This window comes from Dermacentor albipictus, chromosome 7 (assembly GCF_038994185.2).
Source record: "Dermacentor albipictus isolate Rhodes 1998 colony chromosome 7, USDA_Dalb.pri_finalv2, whole genome shotgun sequence".
In the NCBI taxonomy this organism is placed as follows: Eukaryota; Metazoa; Arthropoda; class Arachnida; order Ixodida; family Ixodidae; genus Dermacentor; species Dermacentor albipictus.
The window spans coordinates 15,998,784-16,004,502 of record NC_091827.1 but is presented as its reverse complement, the minus strand read 5'-3'; the positions used below and the strand labels follow the sequence as shown (position 1 = coordinate 16,004,502).

The following is a 5,719-nucleotide window of genomic DNA, read 5'->3' as shown; positions in this document are numbered from 1 at the left end:
GAAAGAAAAAATGTTTTGCGCAGGAGCTACTCCTTTGGCGTGTAGTGGCAACTTGCTTGCTGTTGCTTGCACGCATGCGAACTTGCCTATAGGTGGTTTCCAAATACGCGTGCCAGCGGCATATCTACCCTGGGTAACAAACAGACCTTTGAGGCTATATGATTTTCAACATGCGCGGGAAACGGTTGTAGAACCGTAAACACGCCATAGACGCCACGTTCCAGGCATCACTTATAAAGACGGAAAGCTTCGTGCGACGGTAGAATAACTTTTCTCGCCAGTTCAGTCTATCGCCTACACCTCTTTTTTTTAACGATCGAAAGGACACTTTTCGAAGCGGGGCACCCTGTACATGGCAGTATATCTATAGCCCGAACATTAGCAGAACGGTGGCGGCGATAGGACGCTGTCCTAAAGCATATTGTACTACCTCCTCTTTTCAGGCAAACAAACATTCAGGAGTGCAGATATTCGGGCGAGTCGGTTCGTTGCAATAATTGAGGTCACAGCGCTGGACACACACGGACGAGAAAGACTACAGGACATGAGCGCTAACATCAACTAATTTTATTTTCAGAAGAGCGTGCTACTCGTTCCGTCGGTATAAGCACACCATGCTTTTCTGAAATAAAATTAGTTGATAGTTAGGGCATGTCCTGTCGTCTTTCTTGGGCGTGTGAATTGAGCGCTATGACCTCAATTATTGCAGAAACATTCGCCTCACTTTTTCGTTACCTGTACATGAGTGCGAACGGATGTCACAGACGTTTTGTTTGTTTTTTTCGCTGTGGCGCTAGTGGCGGTCGACTTCAACACAACGCACATTGGCAGCAGCGATGGTGGCGAAGGGAAGGCCCTAGAAACCATCTTGTACAGCTCTCAACGAGGTTGATAATCTCACGGGAGAATGGAACAGCACGAACGGTCAGCACCGTGTCACGAAACGCGACGACGAAAGTAGCGACGCTATACGCGCATTCGCACAGATCATACGCACTCTACTCCGAGCATGGTGTGCTTGGCTATTCTTAGCCGCTGCTGCTTGTCCGTAGCCGCTGTTGCTCGTCCGTTTCCGGCGCAAACAGAAATGCGCACGCGTGCTCCTGGCAGCGCATTGATTACGGGAGGCTGCAAACGTGGATGCGCGAATAAACAGCAAGGGCGATGCCGGATTCACCGAAATGGCCTCGCAGACCCGACACATGTTGGGTATGCGAAAAATGGCCCGACACAAGGACGTTCTGCGCGCATGCGCCGATACCTCGAGACTTTCTCAGGTGCGCGCCTGGACGCGGCGCTGACCGACGTGCCGGTCGACGCTCGCGTGAGATTATTAAAATGTTAGGCAGCTGTGCCTTGTCTTTTCAATTTGACGAAGTCTGTCTTTTTTAAAGCTTTCGTCAATGTTTCGAAGCTTTCTAGTTGATTACTTCGAGCTGATGTCGTGTTGTTGCTGTGTGGCTGCATTCTTTATTTGCTTGTTATGTGACTGTGTGAACATGCGTGCCCTGCTTTTCCACGACGGCAAACGAAGATGTGCGTCCGCTGCTGCGGCGAGGTTCCAACAAGCAACGTCCAAGCAACGTCCACTGAAATGCCTGAAACGTGAGTACGTGCCCTACGACTTGCGCGACTGTCCCAGTGTTTAATGTGATTACCACCTCGAAGGGCAATCTTATCGTGTGAGCCACTGTTGCCCCTCTTGCCTTATGGCAAAGCAAGCAGACAAAAAAAAATCAATATAAATAGCAAAAAACTGAGCAAAGCCAGCCTCGGAATACGACGTAATCACAAGTCTGGCAACCATAACGAAACGCCTAGACTCTTTCGCTAGGTTCCCTGCCTAGATTTGAAGTGACAAACGAATCCATAGAAATGACACTGTGTATTCACCAATAATGCTTCCTCACCCAACATGCTGCCGCACCATTTTAGCCTTGCCAGTACTGTTATGCCTTGTGCTGTTGCCAGTACTGTTATGGTGACTAGCGTCGTCGTCGCTCGTGCAGTGTCACATATTCCGAGCACTGTTCACGTTACACGGTTAGGCAATGGAAACTCTTCGACACAGTGCGAGCAAAAAAAAAAAAGCAAAGCAATGCAGCTCAGAAAAACCGAGCTCGTGTCGACGATATATCGCTGACACGTGTTCATGGTAGGTTTCGGTCACGTGGTTTCCTGTTCTCATTGAATTATCTGCTCGACAGTGCACATTACGAAACATTCAAAATTTGTCAACAACTGTTCTGACTTACGCAGCGCTATTGCTTGGTTTTGCCCGACAACAGTCAGTTTCTTGCTTTGTAATTTGCGGTTTTCTTCAACCCTTAGTGATACTGGTCTCGTCTGAGGGAACAGCACGTAACTCATGTAATTCTTAAAGTACGTGAGTTAAGTAATACTGCCAAATTACAAAAAAAATATCGCGTGTTTTTACTGTTGAATCCTTGTACGATTTTACGGCGGTAGCGTTGCTGTAAGATTAGTGCACCTAACAAGGACAGTACTTGACGAAGCTTGTTAGTCTAGCAATGACAAGAAAATATAACACGTGCAAACCGGAGAACTGGCACGTTCACCACTGCAGGAAAAATTATGTTAAAAAAATGCTCCGTGTTCGGTTACCAGCATGATTGAATAAACTGCTGTTTCGTGAGCGTTTTGATTAACATTCACTTTTATATAGGAAACTTCGAGATTGGTTCTTGTCTGATTGTTATTTTATCAGATGTTTCTTTGCATTAATTACAGGCATTATTCACTGGCAACACAAGGACGAAATTGAAGAAAACAAATTATTGGATCTTTTGGTTGACCGCATGCAAAACGAAGTTGTCGATGACGTATTCTTTTTCTTCTTTTGCCTTCGAGTACATTTTTTCTTCCACCTTTCATTCGTTTTACTCGCATGTACACACAATCTTGCCATAGCTCTAACAGGATGTAGTATGTTTAAATAAAATAATAAAAAATTACTGTCTCTTTTACATTCTGAATATTATTTTTGTATATGTAGATTCAGTGAATTTAGGATTGTACAGCTTGATGCTTTTCTGTTGGCTTGTCATGTATATAGATAGCAAGAGAACGTTAATGCCATGGGCTAATTTTGGGACGAACAGATATCCGTCAAGCCGCTCTTTCGGAGCTTTTCGTCTGGTGTACCCTGTAGCACCACGTGACATGGTGCCGTGCAAACTGAATGAGTACTCACCACCGCGCTTCCATTTGTCGCACGACGAAATCCGCGCGACACAATACACGAGAGTTACTGAAGTACTAAAGCGCCAAACAGACGACACAAGAAGAGACACGCCCGTGTCTCTTCTTGTGTCGTCTGTTTGGCGCTTTAGTACTTCAGTAACGTGCACCAACTATAGCTCAACAAAAAATTCTGCTGGAATACACGAGAGCCCTGCTTCGGGCCACGCATAACACCGAAAGGCTTGCCCAACCGCTCGAAAGGGTTAAAGTGGGAAGGGGGGGGGGGCAGCGCGAATTACCGTGCGGTGGTAGCGCGGCGCTCCCTGGAAATAACTCGATCGGCTCGCACACGCGCGTACTCGTTAAAAAAAAATAAAGCCGGCCGTTGTGGCACGAACGGGGCACCGACTGTTTTCTCCGCCGGGCCACCGAGCGTTCTCGCGCATGCGCATAGATATGGTTGATATCGCCAATAAATCTTCGCCACATCATCGGCGCTCGGCTCATCTTAAACGCCGCGTGATTGCATAGGTGGAACCCGGCAGTCCTGCTCCGCTTATACGGTTATTACGTCCGAAACCCGGCGCTTGCTGCCACGATGCTTTCTTTCCCAAATTTCTTAGACACCCCCCTCTATCGACCCTTCTCCTTGTCTGCGTGCGTGCCACGCCTGCACACGATTAGTGCGTGCAGTGCAGGGTTGCATAGATTGCCGGTAATGCAGGCGCTTGGACGGCCAGCGCGAACTTTGTCGAGTACGGCGCGACTGGGGCGATTTAGCGATCGCGTTGGGCCTGTCGCCAAAGGGTGTTGGATGGCGCTTCCGGCCTGCTTATACTTGGGTTACTACGGCGGTGGTGGTTCCGTGTTTGCGAGCCGCTAATGGCGGTTCTTTCCGTCCCCCTTCTCCCCTTCCCCGCACCCACTGCCTCCCCCTTATGTCTTGATTTATAGGCCTGTTTCCGATGCGTATTTCTCAGTGCCGTCTTTCTTCTCTTTTTTTTTTCTTGTAGCTTCTTGGCCACGTGGGGATCGGTTGTACTGCCTGAACTATACTCGTCCTAGGGAAGCTATGTTATTGTTTTGCACGCCTTGAAGCGCAATGGCGTTCTAACCACCTTCAGGAGGTATTAGCTCCGTATTTTTGAAGTGTCGGCTACGCTTTTCTTATGTTTGTTTTCAATTAATTTTATTATTTATTTGTGTGCTATATGCATTGCTCTTCTGGATATTTTAGAATCGCAATCTTCTGCCATATCATACAAGTTATTTTAAAATTATTTTCTGCTGCTTCAACTATTTGTATATCGGTGGTTCATCGGTAGTCAATAATTTTCTCACAAAGTGGTTTTTGCGGTGCAACATATATTTTGGTGCTTATTATTATTATTATTATTATTATTATTATTATTATTATTATTATTATTATTATTCACGCCGTAGTCGCAGACTCAGGATTACTTTGCGTCTAAGCTGTTTTTGGTTCCTGAAAGATGCACCAACAAGCCCGAGTCCATTATTCCCAGTACGTCAGTGTGACGTCACAAGTTTCAAAGTATATTTCTCCTGCTTGAACCGTTAAGACATAAACGAAAGCTCTCGAAATTTGTTAGCTTGAGCCTCTAATTGGTTCCTTTAGAATACTGGTAGTCATTGTTTTCCGACCAATATTTACCTATAGGCAGATGTAGACTCTTGAAATTCAAGACGCCACGCTGACCTGCCGGAGTTAAGGTTTCACCGCTAAACTTAAAAAAAAAGGAAGAAGAACCTTAACTTTCAGGTTGTCTTCTGATAATAAAATGGTCCCCGCGAAACGAGCGAAATTTTCACGAAAATTAACGAATGCTTTCGAAGTATAATTTAACAGTCCAAACTGATTTAGTGTTGCTCTTTAGTGCCCCTGGGACAGTAAAGTGGACAGTCTACGGCACTACGTCTATGGCACTACGTCAACCGCACTACGTCAACCGCACCACGTCAACCGCACTGCGTCAACCACACTACGTCAACCACACTACGTCAACCGCACTACGTCAACCGCACTACGTCAACCACACTACGTCAACCGCACTACGTCGCGCTACGCCTATGGCAATAGAACTGTTGGCAGATCCTGTCTATCGGAACTCCCTATTTCACGGCCAAGCTCAGCACAAAAAGCCACCTCTTCCTCCTTATCCGTGCTGGGGGTCTCGCGATCGAAGAACTTTCCTCGTTATTGCGTTCCTCAGCAGCGGGCGAATCGATTTCCCGGCATCGCTCCTCTCCACTCATCAACGGATTCATTTATCACCGGTACGGCGTTTTGACATTTCGTCGCTACACAAATTGCGCACGCAAGGCCAGTCTTTGCAAACAGATATGCGGCGAGCGTGTGCCGGTATGTAGAAAGAACCGGAGTCGCCCATAGCGTGATTGACGGTCATCGGTCACGTTTCCGCACGTCAGAACAGCGGGCACACACACGTCGGCAGAATATATGTACATATATAGGTTGGTCACGTTCGCACAT

At 46.8% G+C, this 5,719-nt stretch overlaps 1 long non-coding RNA gene across 1 annotated transcript; it reads left to right on the top strand.

The window, feature by feature from the left end:
- Positions 1-1,313: 1,313 nt before the first annotated feature.
- Positions 1,314-2,987, top strand: LOC139047329 (uncharacterized). Its single transcript, XR_011507101.1, has 2 exons — positions 1,314-1,605; positions 2,752-2,987. It is a non-coding gene; the product is annotated as an uncharacterized lncRNA (long non-coding RNA).
- Positions 2,988-5,719: the final 2,732 nt, after the last annotated feature.